Source organism: Gallus gallus, chromosome 2 (assembly GCF_016699485.2).
Source record: "Gallus gallus isolate bGalGal1 chromosome 2, bGalGal1.mat.broiler.GRCg7b, whole genome shotgun sequence".
In the NCBI taxonomy this organism is placed as follows: Eukaryota; Metazoa; Chordata; class Aves; order Galliformes; family Phasianidae; genus Gallus; species Gallus gallus.
In genome coordinates this window covers 71805540-71823709 of record NC_052533.1, presented here as the reverse complement: position 1 = coordinate 71823709, position 18170 = coordinate 71805540, and positions in this window count along the sequence as shown.

Here is an 18170-nt window from a genome sequence, read left to right as displayed (position 1 = left end):
ATTGCAGTTTCTAAATCCAGTTGCAACTAGCAGGTCTTTTTCATTCCTCCTGAGTTCTCACCTATACAATGTAATCAGCATTCTAAGGGTGGTGTTTGCACTCAGCCTTTATTTTGAAACACGTGTCCTCAGTAGGGCTCAGAGTAGGAACTAGGTGAGAATTCCTGTTCTGACTGAGAATACCAAGATATGGAGTGACTGCAGTTGATAAATATTATTTTTCTTATTAGCAACTGATTCAGGTATTGGTTCTTATGCTGCAAGTCTAAGCATTTTCATGTTGACATCTATAATTACACAGGGATAAACTTAATAGTTAGAGAGAGGGAAGTTTTCTACACTAATGCGGCATTTCAAATGTCCTATCAAAAGTAACAGTAAAAACAAATCCCAGGACGATGGGTACAAGATCAATGTGGGCTCAAGATATGAACAGTTCAGGCTATCTTTCTATCTATAACAGAAACAAAAATCTTACGGATAATTCAGTTTTGAACAATATGACAGTAGGAGGTGCGTGTATGTTAGCTTCTTATCAATAGCAGAATTCTCCAAGCAAAAGGATTAAGAAGGAAGAAGGAATGCAGCATTTTGAAACAGCACTTTTCATTCCTTTAGAGCAAAAGCAGACTCTGGCTTAGAAATGTGATGTTCAGAATGCAAAAGCAGTCAGGATTCTCTGTAAGACTGGTTTTCAATGGAATACATAATTATTGTAAAAAAAAATATATTCTCTGTGTTTAAAACATCCATCTGAAAGGCAGAAAGTGTCAGAAACAAGTGATTTCTTATCTTTGAATTGTAAGTACATAAAAACCAAACATACTAATATAAAAACTACATAAGTTTTTTTGTGTTTTCTTTCCTGAAAGACAAAGCCAAGTTTTGTACCTTTGTCTCCATTAAACTCTAACATTCCATCATACTGTATATTATTTTGTTGATCTGATCTTGTAGCCATCCCTGATCAGAATTCTTGGATCAGTCCTCCAGTTTACGTCTCACCAAATGTTCCTTCTTCAGCCTATGTCTTAATATAATGCCTTTCCCAGATAGACAATATCTTCAGCATTTCCTAACTTTAACATTAGAAGTTTTCAAGTTGCTTGCATTTTGACAGGAACCTCAGGAAGCTAGTACTCCAATGTATGAGACCCCAGACATAATCAGATAGTCTGCATGGAAAGAAGACATAGAGTTGGTGAAAAAGAAATACTGTAAAATTACTCCATGATAGAATGTGAATAAGATCAGAATTTTCTATCGCCTAAGTTAGTGCACTTTGACAATACAACCACCTCCTCCTAGTCTAAAATACTACAATTATTTTTTTTCCTTTCTGCTTGGACTGTCAGGAGATCTGACCTTTTCACAGGTGATGATGAATTTCTTCTCACAAGGATATCCTTAAGGCCATTACTGTCCCCACTGGCTTTAGAGAAACTGAAGCACCAGAAGATATTAAATGCTCTGCCCTCTGCCATTTAGGTTAGGTCACGACAGTAGAAGGAAAAGACTTAGCAGCCCGATCAGATTACCAAGACTATCCTTCTCTTCACATTCTGCACTTGTATTAATCAGATAAATAATCATATCTAGGTTATGTTTGCATGAGGTACTACCTATTCATGTTTCTAAATCAAGATTTAAAGAACAAAAAGGAATAACCAAAGCATTAAAAACTATAAATAAATATCTTGAAGTCAGAACACTTGGAAAGAGTGCAAGTACTGTGAAAAGAAGTCTAATATTCAGTTCTATTGATAAATATGGAATTTGAAATAAGAAAAACAAAAGGGGAGGGATGCAAAAGTCACATTCTAAAACAAAATAAGTTACATAGAGATGGATGTTAGAAGACATAGAATCATAGAATCATTGAATCGCTAAGGTTGGAAAAGACCCACAGGATCATCCACTCCAACCATTTGCCCTCCACCAATGGTTCTCACTAAACCATGTCCCTCAACACAACATCCAAACGCTCTTTGAACACCTCCAGGCTCGGTGACTCCACCACCTCTCTGGGCAGCCCATTCCAGGGCCTGACCACCCTTTCAGAGAAGTAGTATTTCCTAATGTCCAGCATGAATCTTCCCTGGTGCAGCTTGAAGCCATTCCCTCTAGTCCTATCACTAGTCACCTAAGAGAAGAGGCTGACCCCCAGCTCACTATAACCTCCCTTCAGGTAGTTATAGAGTGCAATAAGGTCTCCCCTGAGCCTCCTCTTCTCTAGACTGAACAACCCCAGCTCCTTCAGCCATTCCTCATAAGGCCTGTGCTCCAGACCCCTCACCAGCTTTGTTGCCCTCCTCTGGACACGCTCCAGGGCCTCGATGTCTTTCTTACAGTGAGGGGCCCAAAACTGGACACAGTGCTCAAGGTGTGGCCTCACCAGTTGCAGAGGACAGGGGGACAATTACTTCCCTGTTCCTGCTGGCCACACTATTTCTGATACAAGCCAGGATGCCATTGGCCTTCTTGGCCACCTGGGCACACTGCTGGCTCATGTTCAGTCTAGCGTCAGTCAACACCCCCAGGTCCGTTTCCTCTACACAGTCTTCCAGCCTCTCTGCCCCAAGCCTGTAGCGTTGCCTGGGGTTGTTGTGGCCAAAGTGCAGGACCTGGCATTTGGTCTTGTTAAATCCCATACCATTGGCTTCATCCCAGCTATCCAGCCTATCCAAATCCCTCTGTAGGGCCTCGCTACCATCAGGCATGTTGACACTTCCAACCAACTTGGTGTCATCTGCAAACTTACTGAGGGTGCATGTAAGAAACAGTGGAATTTGTACTAGATTTTTCAAAGGCAGTTTTATCATTCTTTTTGTAAAGGAAACAAGGCACTAGAGTAAAAAAAATGTGTGCCTCAGTGCTTTATGGTAACACTGAAGTTTACCATAAGTCCACAATCACCAAACTAAATCTCTCATTTGTATGATTTACTCTGAGAAAAGCTCAAGAACAGGCCACCATAAAATAGAAGGATCACACTTAAGAAAAACAACTGCCAGATAATTCACTGAAACTCTGCATTTTTGCTATAACAATGTGGCTGCTATTGCATATGGCATCCTTTGCTTTTCACGATAGCGTGTCCTAAACTTCCCCAGGATGAACAAACAACTTTGCCACAGGAATAGAAATATTTTTCTCTGAGAAAGAGGGAAAAAAATATCAAAGGCAGAACACTCATTAGAGTTTGCAAAACCATCATCATCAATATCTGCAGAACAGAACTGTTTGTTTTCTAACCTTTAAATTCATCTGTTTTATATATTCTCTCTACCCCCACCCTGTGAAACTTAGTCAAATCATCAGCTCCTCTATTACACATGCAAGTTCAGAGCCAGATCAGTCAGGAGGCTTACGATGATCTGGGTATGACATAACATCATAGGTTAGAGTTCTTGCTCATAGTGTTTGGGAGGATGCCAAAGAGACACACAACTCCTGACTGCAGAAAGAAGAATGACTGTCATCACCCAGCAGAAAAGATGTCAGAGTACTGATGTGTGCTTGAGTCTAACTCCAGGGGCAAATTACCTGAAGTTAAAAAATGTTCACATCCAGATTTAGATTGACACAGTTGCCTCTTCTCAAACCTCAAAATCTGATCTTTCTTGTAATTGAGAGAACAATCCTACTGGAGTGTCACTGAAAGAATGTCTCATTTTCAACTGTATCTGTCTTATACTAAGTCCAGCTGAAAGATCAGCATCTGCACTGCACACAGTACTTTTCATCATTTTCAGCTTTCTGGGAAAAAAAAAAAAAAGAAAGAAGAAAAAGAAAAAGAAAAAGCTAATTATCAAAAGAAAACTTCAAAATAACAAAATACTAAATAACAATTCAATATTATGCAATAGCTATGGACAAGACTAATTTTAGAAGAGGACATCATCAGAAAAAAAACAAAATAACAGATATCAGGACCATGCAAATAACTTACACTAAAATTCACTTTTTATTTAAGATGAGAAATTATCACCACCTAATGTCCAATTAGTGGTTTACGTAAAATCATGTTATTGCACTGGACAGCTGCCCAATGGATAAGCAGTCATATCATAAATATGCACATATAAAAATCAGTTTCGGTACTAATTAGAGTTGCAACCTTGTTGGCAGACTCAACAGAAAAGGAAAGGAGATTTTGCTTAGGTGACAGCATAGCATCTGATGCCAAAATAAAAATGGTTGAACAAATGTTGGCACAGAACCCTGCCTATGAAATCTGATGAGTACATTTTTCTTTCTTTTTTTCCTTTTTTTTTTTAATAATTGTTTATGTTTGGTTGTACTTAAATAGAGTGGGAAAAAAAACCAACACATGATCTGTTTCTTCCTTGCTGGTTTTCATGGCTTAGCTGGAATGATACAAGGGAAAAATATTGCAGATAGAATAAGTTAAACACAGTTTAACATTTAAAAAAATGTTTTAAGACCATTATGTGTTAACTTACATTTATTTATGTGCAACTCCATTTTTTTTTGTTTGTTTGTTTTTCTTAGGTATAATTTGTACATTTTCAGGCATAAGTAAGGATGAAAGTGTTATTTTTGTGTTTTGATACATATTTTGAAAACAACAGATGTGAACCTCTTTCTTTTCATTATTACTTGAAGCTTAGGAATCGTTACTTTGATATCATTTGAAAAGTAGGTGTCAAAATTCTGGATTTTCTGGGCTTTATATATATATTTTTCACTAGAATGCTATTTCTTAGCTTTTGAAAAATACACTGATGCATGAGCTGGAATATTCTGAATAAAATACAAGTACCTTTCTAGAAACATTTTCCTCTTTAATGAGGTATTTATACAAGAGTCAGGAAGTGACCTTAAGTTATAGGCAGTGAATTTACTTTCTAGCTCTGACCCTTCATAATTTCATCACAATATAGTAAGAATACTAATATAAACCTGCAAATAGTCATTCACACTTCAGTCATTTAATGCTTTCTCCTTTCTTTCAAAAATGTCACAACGTAGCATGAAATGAATTCTGCATACAGCTTTCTAAAAGACCATAAAATTTTAGCCTCGGGACAGCAACATAAAATAAATAAATAAATAAAAATAACCTAAATAAGGAAGACCCAAAACAGCCAACAGCCTTTTACAGCTTATCTGCAAACTGGACAGCAGCCAAGAGGTTTGGGTATACTCTCTCATTAGGTCATTTATTGTGCTCCATTCTCATCCCCAAGAAAGCAAGGATTCAAGAGTTCCAAGTTCTGACATTTTTTAATTACGCTACTGTGCAGCATAACATGAAGTTATAGGGTATAATGAAGGCCTACGGGAGACTATTAGAACAGTTTTTTAGGCACTAGAAAATAGTTTTTAATATTAATTTTGTCACAAATGCCATACGCTGAATTAGTAATTAAAATATGCGGACAAAAGAACAGAACCCTGAAGAACAGAATATCATTCATTGTGTAAAATTTTTAAAGTACTATGCCCTTTGATTAGTTTTTTGCTTTTAAGTAAAGAAAAAATGGTGGAAATTTTTTTCAGATGTAGGTCACAGGACAGTTGATTGGAAAGCACAGGGCACTCAGAGAGACTACAGTGACAGTTTCCTAGTTTTCACTGGGAGAAAAGAACTATGCTGATTTTTTTGAAAGTTGATAAACTTACGTGAGTCAGAAATTTTTTTTTAAAAAAAGCACACTAAACTGTGAAGGCAAAAAGATGGTACGTGAAATATCACCCTCACTGTTAATGTCTTTGCCACAGAAAAATTATGTGAGTAGGAAGGAGCTGATAATAACAGAAAAATCCTACTATAGGTATTATACAATAGCTTGTAAATTGTGGTTATCTAGTCTAACAGAACTACAGAACTGCACAGGGCAAATTCTAGAGATAATCACCTCTGTTGCATCTTTATCATCAACTCCTTTTGTGAATGTTGGCCAATCACTTATCACTTCATCACTATGGTGGAGAAATTAATTACAGAATGAATAAATTTCACCTTCAATTTGCAAATTGTTCATGCAAAGCTTATAGTTTCTCTATGTTTCTTCTGCATAATTAATCATTCACCTTCTCAAAGGACTTTTTTACCCTCTCCTCCCCCCACGGGAACTCAGGCAATACTAGTTAAATTTGACTATAAAAATATATGATATTTTATTTATTCCTCCTGATTGGTTAAGCATAGATTTTAACCAAATACATTTTTGTTACCAGCTACACAGATGTACAAATTCCTCTTACCTTCCACAAAATATTTTCTAAATTTATGGGGATTAACAAAAGAAAACCATTCACAGAAAGATAATGAAAAATAATGCTTCAGCTGCTGTTAAAAAATATGAAATAATTTCAGTAAATATCACTACTTTGATTTTAATCATTGGTTTTCCCAAGAACTGCAAGGAATGTTTTGCTGATGTTCATACCATGTTATTACAAAGCGAATAGATATTCACAGTAATAGCAATATAAAGATTTACCAGAACTATGTGCTTTCTACCAAGGGTATTAAAGAGCAGAATATTTTATAAATATGTTTTGAAATTTTTATTTCGTTTGGAGTTGGAAGAATAGTTTTAGCATTTGCAGTGAAGGTGACAAATCTGAAAGGCCACAGTCTCCATTGAAACACTAAAAATTTTCCACGGAACCCAGTAATATTTCTAGAATTCTTTACTCCAGATTGAGATAGCAATTGAAACAGTGCCTGCAGAGAGCAGCAGTGAACTTTTCACTGAGTAAAGGAACATACAGACAGGAAAAACTGGCCAAAATACTCCTCTAAAACATTCTAGCCTATAGAACAGAAATCACTACAAAATTAGGATTATACAAACCTTCTATTGGTCACCAGGAAGGCAAAAAGAAATCCAAAACAACTCTTATCTTTATTAGACACACGCTGCTTTCCTCAAAATAGCATTCTTTCTGGGTCATACTAAGAGAAATTCAGGTTTTCCAGAGGAGGCAATGTTAGTCTAATCTTCACATCATGTTAGCCTTGTTAGCCTTCACATCATGCAGCCAAAGTACTATTATGTTATTTCATAACAGAGCACATTATTTCAGAAGCATTTTTTGTTTGTTTGTTTGTTTGTTTGTTTTAAATGCCTCTCAGTCACTTTCAGTCTGTAGATATAAGGGACAGAAATTAACCTCCTTAAAACACCCAGGATACTGAAAAAAAATTCTCTTAGATTAGAGTCACATCCTGAAGATTTTGTCCTTTTAGAATCAGTATCTTTGACTTTCTAGGTGTAAGTAAAATGTGTCCTCTCAGATTTTGAGCAAATAACAACCAAGAAATGCAAGAACATTGTGTTTTATGATATTATGATAAGGTATGTAGCAATGATATATGTATTATGATATAGGTTATGCTATATCATATCTTATGATATCTTATGATATAGGTATTGCTACAGAGTTATCCTTGTAGGCTAATCTCCGTCATATGACAGAGATATTACGTTTAGGTCATGTACCCAGTGACTTTCTTACTGATATACTGAGAATACACATGTAAGTGAAGAGCCATATCAAGACCTGCTTTATTTTATCATTTAGTTTACTATGCATCTCTTTTTTTTAAATAAAAGCCTTTATTTTCCTTGGAAGATTTTTAATATAAACCTTTAATGCAGTATGATGAAAAGGACATTAAACACTAATTAATTATAGCCATAATTCATCTAAAAAAAAAAAAAAAGATTTCAAACAGTACTGATCTAGGGCTTATTTGAAAATCCTGAAATTTGCATTTAGTGTTGCTTTCAAGCCAGCAGTCAGCCTTTAACATTCTTTGTCTAGAAGGACAACTGAAAAAAAAAAAAAAAAAAAAAAAAGGAGACTTTCACTGTTTCATTATCCACTTATCTTGAGTATGAACAGTTTTATTCTATGGATTATCACATTTCTTCTGAAGCACTATGCAGTTTCAGCTTCAGAAATTCTTCTGGTTTTTGTTTACTTGTGAGAAAGGTAAGAACAAGTACTGATAAAGCAGGAAATTGTATTACATTAGGTGCATTTGTTAAAATATGAGAGGCTCAAACATTCACATGTTAACCAAATTCAGGGAATTTCTACACTAAATTTAAAAACCAGACCATTTCTAGTCTAAGCAGGTGTGCACACATAATTCATTCCCTCTCAAGCATTCCATAAGAAAATCAATAATTGCAAGAGAATGCAGGGTTTTTTTAAAAAAAATATGTGTGTGTATGAGTAAAAGAATCAATCAGGACAATACCACACTCCTTCTAATTTTAGTGGCTGTTGCTTTTTCATGAGAATCACAATCTTGAGGGATTCCACATGGAAGAAAAAAAAAAAACTTACAAAATTATTTGGGCTAAAGTAGTATAATTGTGACATTTTCTGTAAGAATAATTCTCTGATTAATATTCTCAGAGCCCAGAACACCTTGTCAACCAAATAGTGTACCTGTAGGCACATACAGTAGGTTAGGACTAGGTTATGTATGCCCCAAAGCTTCTGCTTCCATTTCAGAATAAGGTGACAAATGTCAAATAATACAGTAAAGTATTTGCTACAACAATGGTATCTACAGAAAAAAAAAAAAAAAAAAGGCATAGATACTGTAACTCTTCTTTTCTTGTTAAGAGGTATAGAGTGTCTTTGTTGTTGTTGTTGTTGTTGTTTTTACCATCTTAAGAATGGTGTAGGAAGCATACATATGCAAAAGCAACCAGGAAAATACATTTTTTTTTTCATAGAACAAATTAAAGAATTACAAGATGGTTTGGGTTGCAGGGGACCTTAAAGGTCATCTTGTTCCAATCCTCCTGCCAGCCACTGGATCAGGTTTCCCAGAGTCCCTGCAAATCTGGCCTTGAACACCTCTAGGGATGGAACATTCACAATATCTCATGGCAGCCTGTTCCAGTGTCTCAACACTGAGTAAAAAATTTCCTACAAACATCTAACCTAAATCTCTCTTGTTTTAGTTTAAAACCATTCCCCCTTGTCCTGTCACTGTTAAATCGTGAAAATATCAGTCTCACTTCTGTATATAAACTCCTTTTAAGTACTGGAATTTTGCCATGAGGTCTCCTTGGAACCTTCTTTTTCCCAAAATGGACAAGCCCAGCTTTTTCAGACTTTTTTGTAGGAGAGGTACTCCAGCCCTCTGCTCATCTTTGTGGCCCTCCTCCGGACATGATCCAAGCCTTTAAAATTTTAATTATTTTATTTTATTTTTGTATAATCCTTTTCTTATCAGTTCACTAAAGGAGTGTGGAAATCAAACCTTAGGCAGGGTCATTTTGTACACAGTAGTAACTAATTTCCAGTTTTAAAACATCCGAACCAAGATGCTGTAAGGAACAGAAGCCAAAGACACTATAATGCATCCTGAGATGCACTCTTATCTCGAGATGAAAATGCAGCTTTTCCACAACCCAAAAGTCACGTTTTTGACTGGAGTAAATCTTTTAGATGAATAACAGTGTAGAAGTTAAAATAAATTATCTGAATAAAAATACACTTTTTTTTTAATCAAAGAGAACATAGATAGCCGTATGTATATATTATTTTCCTGTTCAGAGGAGGTTTGAAATATCCTTTCAAGTAATTTTTAAAGTCATTTTGATACATATACATACATCACATTTTGTGATGCATATAATTTTGGCACTTTATAGAAGCAATCATAGTAATGTGCAAACTCTTAGGTTCTATTCCATAATACATTAAAAACAAACGTATGTGCATAAAATAAAATAGTTCTATATCTGCACATAAACACACTATGAAATACCATGCATTCAACACATACAATAAACATCTATTTTAATGTCAGCAGATTTTGGTGTGGGAGGTGGGAATCTGCATGATCTGCATGTTAGGTTATAATAAACAAATAAAACCCTACAGTAACTGGAGAGACACATATTATGCAAAAGGCATTCAATACTGAGTATGGAGGACAAAATGCTATTCTGTGCATCAAGAAAAGAAGGGGAGAGGACTAACTGCTACTGTCAGTGTGAGTACATACTTTGTATTATGCCATGAGAGATGCTCTCCAAATATTTCTTGGTGTTATGACATTTGTAATATCTCCCCTAAATGAGAGGTTTTTTTGTGTCTTACAAAGAGTGAGTGCACATTAAATCTTCAGTGTAATTTGGCTTAAAAAGTGAACCAACCAGAAGAAACAAACACACTGGAAATTAGGCTCCTACAAACTCCTAAGTCTTACACCAATTTGAAGAACTGTTCCTTAAAAAATGAAATTCATTTACATGATCTATAAAAAACTCATTTTTTTTTATTTGCATTGTTTATGCCGGCATAAAATCTAAAAGGCCTTATGTTATTGGCTCCTCTAAACTAAATTTTCACACCAATCATATATTCTTAGCCCATGAAAATGCTATTTTATTTTACTTATGAGGTTAAATTTCAAACTGATTGAATGACTGAAAGAAAAGATAGTTTTCTCTCACTTTGATGATGCATGAATTTGCTTTAGAAACATTAACTAGTCTTAATATTTATCTCAGACTACCTTAGTAGACTGAGACTTCATTTAAGAAAAGCTTAATGCCATTACAATAACTGAGATAAGGCAGTCGATTGGTACCTATTTGTCAACCCAGTTTTGTAATTTCAGAATGCTAAGGAAGTTTAGACACCAGCATACACCACCAGCCATTAGTTGTTGATTGTGTGGATTTGTATAATATCATGTTAAGTTACCATTCACACTAGAGTAAGGGTTTAATATTAAAGTGGCATTAATGATCATGTGCAATAAGAGAACCATGATATTTAAACCTTGTTACATTATTATGGAACATCAAAAGAATATTTTACTTATCTCACAATCAAAACTTGCATTAATTTGATCAAAGGAAAAATTATTTGAGTGGGACATAACTTACCAAAATTCATCACCTCTCTCTCTGAGGAATAGTAAGTTGGGTTTTTTTTAGGACAGCAGAACTTCTTAAAACTGTTTTCAAGCTGGAAAGGCTGCTGTCAGTATTCATTTTCTTTTCCAAAACATTAGCACACTCTAGGGTATTTAAAATCCCTTGAGTAACCTGTTCTAGAACTTAAAGAAAAAAATAAATCTGAAGTCTAATAGATATGAGCAATTGATACTATTTTTTTCAAATATTTAATAAAGCACAACCTCTCTCCCTCTAACCAAAAGTAAAAATATTTGCACTCTTGCTAGCACCTTCTCTTCTCACTCTTTCTTTTTTACACTAGAAATATATAGCCACATCAGAACTGCTGTACATTGATTAAAAAAAAAAAAAAAAGAGGAAAAATATGTTAGAAAACACAGTTTACCAGAATGATACCAGATAGGTGATGGAACATATTGGAAAATTATTTTCCCGCTTTGACTCTTGGCCTGCTAGGTTTTTCATTATTCAGTCCAATATCTAATAGTTCTTCACCTTCATAGAATCATAGAATCATAGAATCGCTAAGGTTGGAAAAGACCCACAGGATCATCCACTCCAACCATCCGCCCTTCATCAATGGTTCTCGCTAAACCATGTCCCTCAACACAACATCCAAACGCTCTTTAAACACTACCAGGCTCGGTGACTCCACTACCTCTCTGGGCAGCCCATTCCAGTGCCTGACCACCCTTTCAGAGAAGTAGTATTTCCTAACGTCCAGCCTGAACCTTCCCTGACGCAGCTTGAAGCCATTCCCTCTTGTTCTATCACTAGTCACCCGGGAGAAGAGGCTGACCCCCAGCTCACTACAACCTCCCTTCAGGTAGTTAGAGAGAGCAATAAGGTCTCCCCTGAGCCTCCTCTTCTCTAGACTGAACAACCCCAGCTCCTTCAGCCATTCCTCATAAGGCCTGTGCTCCAGACCCCTCACCAGCTTTGTTGCCCTCCTCTGGACACGCTCCAGGGCCTTGATGTCTTTCTTACAGTGAGGGGCCCAAAACTGGACACAGTACTCGAGGTGCGGCCTCACCAGTGCTGAGTACAGGGGAAAAGCACTTCATTTTTGTCTTTCTCTGAGAGAGCAAGCTACCAACCCTGAATGGCTGCAGTATAGCTTCCTAAAAATGCCTTCTTAACATTAACCCTACTGCTTTGCTTTGCAGAAGGTAAAGAAATTTTCTGAATTATACTGGTCTTCCCAAAGAGATGCCGTAGTGGAACTAACTGGTGCTGACATTAAGTAGAAAGGAAATAGAACAATTCAATTTCTCCACTCCTCACTCCACCTTGAATTCTTCTCTGTACCCTTAAGTTGCAAGTTAATGTCTGCCACATCAGTGTCTTCTGACCACTACAAAGGTGTATAGTCCAAGGCTAGAATGCTATTTATTTTTTTCCTCTTTCTTTGACCATTAACCCAACTCTACATTCTCTGAAGTGAGTGGTATTCTTGCTGTCTCTGTGGCTCCTTTCACAAATGTCCATTCTCCTTTCTTTCACTAAACACTGGACCTTTTCCGAGAAGAAACTGAAGTAAGAACTTCTCACTTTCTACCGCCCCCACAGCCTCCTCCTCCCTACAGATGTGAGAGTTTCTCATCAATTTTAAGCTTTCCAATTGTAGTATTGTAGAAACGTTTGTCTTGTTATCCTTTGTATTTGAAAAGACACATTCAATAATGCTGTGTAACAAGTACACTTTTATACAGTACACCAAATAAAAATTAGAAAATAGAGAAATGCAGAAGATTATTACAAGATGCATTACATTAGTATCAGTGCCTGTGTCTTCTTTTCCAAAACAGCTTCTTGGATGAATGTGACAATTTGCATTTTATATCTGCATGATCTAGACAGCTCAGTGGAAATGCCTGTTTAACATAGCAAAAAGAAAAGGAAAAAGAAATCATCTAGTGCATGTGTACATGGTTTAGAAACAGAAGGTTTCCCTCATGCACAGAGGGTTCACCAACAATTACTTAAACTTTAAACAGGAAGCCAATGAGGAAAATACAAAGTCACAGTAAAGAAAGTAATGCAGAAGATCTGAGTCATCTACAAAGACAATCCCTTGCCAGCAGCATGATCTTTTGGTTCTTCCAAGTTATTTGACTACATTTCACTAAATTTCTGAAAGTAAAGCCCAGATTTTTGAATTTAATTAATTTTGCTAAATCCATTTTCAAAGTCTTTACCTTAATAATGCCTGTTACTAAGAAAATCTTACTCAGTTGTAAAAGACTCATTTTAACCTTAGGGAAAGAAACAAGAAAGAAAGAATCAAAATCCAACGTAATAAAGACAAACATAAAAAAGGAAGAGGAAGTTATTAGAAACCTACCTTGTACCAAACTTACAAATATCTGGAAGATACAACCTAGGAATACAGGAATAAAATCAACCACCACCTTAAAAAGCCTTGAGGAATTAGTCAAGCCCTTTCAAATAGACATTCATTTTTCTAATGAAGGATATAGATTTACTGTAAATTTAAACAACAAACTAAAATTTCTTCTATAATCTGTAGTTCCAAATGTTAAACTGATGCTGCACAATTCCATTATCAGTGATGCATAGGCAAAGATTAAGAGACTTTTACTGGCAACGTAAATCATGCACAGATGTCAGGTGGACATCCCAGTATATATACACAAATAAATAAATAAATAAATATATCTTCCTTCCTGTTGAAAGAGACTGTATAACTTTTAATCTTTTGTGCAGTTTTATTAAAATAAACATGGAATAACAGCTTTTTTTTTTTTTTTTTCTTTAGAAGATTACATTCTATTGAATGTGACAAATAAAAGTTTTGGTAAACAGATCTCAAGTATCTTTGCACAAATCATCCTCTTTTCCCCCTTTGCTGCCAAACCAACCAAGCTACAAGGAGTTCCATGCATATAGCACCTGCTGGCTCCTTACAAGAGTCACTCATGGCAACCATTTCAAAACCTTGTTCACAAACCCACTCTCCCAGGAAGGTTCAGGGCTGGCTACTGTTTTCATTTTGTGCCTGACAGAACAGGAACAAATAGAAGAAATTCTGGGATTATTTATGTATGCATATATATTTCTAAATTTATATCAGATCTCTAAAATAAAGTACCTTATGGAGTTATCTTAAACCATTTTATAAAGATAATTTGAAGGTACTGTTGCTGATTCAAACTGTAATATTTTATTAGCCAACCAAATGCATCAGTATACAGTACCTCTAACTTAAACAGAAAACATCATATAAGTATTAAGTATTTAGAATAGTTTTAAGTTACCTGACAAAAGCAGTTGGATGGAAACCATTTAAATGAAAAGCACTAATGACACTTGTTTTCGCTAATATTGTGTAGTAAGTTCAAAGCCAGAAGTATATGACATAACTTAGGAAGAGATGACCTAAATAATAAATAAGAAAAGTACACTGGGAAACTGTAGGTCTGCTTTAGGTGTGTACAAGTAGTACAAGCAGCTAAGAAATCCCTTTGAAAAGGTCTACTGTTTCCTCTAAAATCTTCTGACAGCTGATCTGTTTGGGTTTTTGTGCTATGGGAACTACATTTTCATTTTGCTGGTGTTTTTTTTTTTTTTTTTTTTTTTTTTTTTTTAAGTGATATCTCTTCAGAAATGAAAACATTTTAACATCAAAAATACAGTTGCTTTTTTTTTTTTTTTTTTTTCCCATGCCTGATCATCATTTATCATTTATCAGTTTTCTTAAAAGGACCAGGAATATTATTGTGTCAGCTAAACAGTGTCCTTAAATTAAGGACTGTAAACATCTAAAATGATATGCTGACAGCGTTACATAAAAAAAAATTATAAACTTGTTTCTCTTGCAGTTTTTATATACTAAGTTACTCTAAGAATAATTTGCCTACAGGAAGAAGAAAAAAAGATCAAAGAGATCAAAGTTTTGTGGGGTTTTTTTTGTTGTTTGTTTGTTTGTTTTTAATTTGATCATAGCCAGATACATGCATGGGAAGATCCAATGGCTGGAACTAAAATATTGCCTTTTTTTTTAATGGTCAATTTAGTTTGGTAATTCAAAAGCTACCAAAGATATTGACAAGATCTAAAGCTCTTCAATTGTTTTATTCACTTTGAATGGCTACTTAAAAGCTAATTTAATAGCCTAAATTTTGTTAAAAGCTAAAGAAAATATGAGGTCATAAAGTTCCACTGTGCTACCATTATACACCCAAAGGGAAGATGACTGAGAGGGGATCTCATCACTGTTTATAAATATCTAAAGTATGGGAGTCAAATGGATGGGGACAGGCACTCTTCAGTGTTCTGTAATGACCGGACAAGGGGTAATGGGCAAAAACTGGAACAGAGGAAGTTCCATTAAAGTACGAGGAAGAAATTATTTACTGCAAGGGTGACAGAACACTGGAACAGGGTGTGGAGTCTCATTCTCTGGAAATATTCAAGATGCAACTGGACACTTTTTTGTGCAACCTAATGTAGTGAACCTTCTTTAGTATGAGGTCAAACTCACTGATCTCCAGAAGGTTCCATTTCCTTCTTTGTTTTGTACCAGAAGGTACAATTGTGTGATTCTGCAATAACAGCTAATCTCAGTAGTCACTTGTGACCTTCATGATTAAATTCTTTTTTCATGTCTTCATACTCTTTTTGTCTTTCTACCCAACTATGAGTGCTATTCTGAATTTTCCCCACCTTCATTTCTTTTGTGAGAAAGAACATTCAACTGCAAAACTCTTCCGCAAAAATGATGTTTTGTTTCAAAGTAAGCAGTGATATGTTAATAGAAATGTATGCCTTGTTTTGGTAGCAACAGACACTTAAAAGAACACATTCAGAAACTGCATCCAGTTTTGGACTGTTCAGTACAAGAAAGACCAAGTAAAGTGAATGACCATCAGAGTGACTATGTGGCTAGAGCATCAAACATATAAGAGCACTATCTACTTGGCCTTGAGAATAGATTATTTGCTGTCTGCACCTGCTTCAAATGGAGGGATGGTGTGTTGACTTTGGCTAGGGCTAAGCATCCATTCAGTTGCTCTTAATTTCCTCCCTCCTTGATAGGAAAGGAGAAAATAAGGTGGAAAAGCTTGGGTAGGTCATGGTAAAGACAGGGAGATTACTTTTCCATTTCCCAGACTGAACCTGGGAAAAAATAGCTTACTGCCAATTAAAATAATTTTGGGTAATGAGAAAAAAAACACAACATTAAAACATCTTTTCTCATCTGCCTAGGCCCAGTTTCACCCCTCTATTCCTGATATCCCTCCACCTCCTTCCTCCTAGCAGTGTAAGTGATTGGCAAATGGGGCTGGGGTCATACCCTGACAGCCATCTATCTCCACTGCCCCTTCCTCCTCACACCCTGCCCTGTTCCAGCTAGGGCATCTCCATGCTCCTCCTGAGGTGCCCACCCGTGGCTGTTGGGCCTGGCAATACCCTGAGGTGGCGCTGTTGGAGCTGGCTGGAAGTGGCTGTGACTGGCATCAGAGAAACCCAGGGACCTCACCTGGTACCTGAACACAGTAAATAACATTAGAAATATGAAATATCGGTGGATGGACAGCAAAATTCTGACCTCTAACTAGCTCCAGATTAGGGAACAACATCAAATACCAGTGATATTTTTTTAAACAGCACAAAATTCTTCTCATTTTTGCAAATAAAACTCCCATGGAAGTGTCACTAGGAAATACCTTCAATACCTTCTACATCAGTAGACGTATTTTTTGTGTGGAAGACAGAATACAATGAGGTAGTAATAAGTGTATTACTGGTCTCAAGGTCAGAGATATTTCAAGATATTCAAGTGCTTATTAGCCATGGAGGAGAGAGCTTCAACTTCTTCCTATTCAGTTTTTCAGATATACTTGAGATTTCTTATGATCTTCTGTCCCAAATTACTTCAGCACAGTTCTTGATTTTTTTTCTCAGTAATTTTACTAACCTCACTGACAATGTTTCCATTTACACGAGATACTTAACTATGCCTCTAGATCACAGGTTTTTATTGTGGTAGATTACTGTTTAGCGATATGTCACTCAGAGATATACAGAGAGTTAAAAAAAAAATATTATTATTTTTTTTTAATTTGAACTAAGTGAATTTTCAAGTATTTCTTTTCTTGTCTAAATTAGATATATCCTCTAGGAAACTTTCACTGTTACTGGTGGTAAATAAGGTAAAATTTCTTTGAATGGATTTAATCCATCAGTATTTTTACTGTAAGAATTCAATTTGAAAATTGCTATAAATCAGGCAAAATGTATGACAGCACCTTCTGGTTTGAATCTTTGTTAATTACAGTAACCATGATGTATACGATGATAATCTAATCTTGGAGCACACCAAGCTTTAGTCTCCTTGGTTTTTGGCCATGAAAATCCAAACCTTCAGGTAATAGTAAGACCTAAGTTTTGATCTTGTGGGTAATGGATGTTAGTTCATTCAATAATTTCAGGCATAGCCTTTGCCCATGCCATGCCCTCCCCCTCTTCCCACACATTCATATATGAAAATATGGCTTACAGGCTACTTTCTAAAATAAGAGAAATTGTGTTGATTTCTGGAAGAACTATTCAAAGATCAAATACAATACATTTCTTTGTTCATAGCAGAAAACTACAGCAACAACAATAAAACTCTTTCATAATCAAAAATAAAAAATAATATTATTTTATGTTTTAATTGTAGGTTACAAAAAATAATCCCCTAAACTGATAAACTTTTAATAAGTTATGTAAGTTAACTGGTAGAAAACTGGTAGAGAAACGTCAACTGCCATTTTACCACAGAAAGGAAGCTTCAAATTAAATCTGAATTTCTCATGATTTCATAACATAAAAAAGTCAACAAGTAAAGGTGCAATGTCACTATCTAATCTTCAGCCTTTAAAACCTAATAGAAACTAAATGTTACATCATGCAATAGATTCTACAAGCAAAAGGAAAACAAACACACAAATATAATAAAAAAAGAAAGAGCTAGGAAACTAAACTGTATATATCTCCAAGGTTCTGAAAATCCAGACAGTACTTATCTTCTGAGACACTATTCACAATTAAAATGCAAACTGATTTTGCAGATGTAATCAAATTAGAATGATGGGAATTAATTAAGTTCTAGCGATGAGAATCCAGCATTTTGCCATGATAAGCCAGGCAAGACTCTACATAATCAAATGTACAGTGACATGGGTAATACAGATCTTGTTGCCCCACTACATTACCGAATGGTAT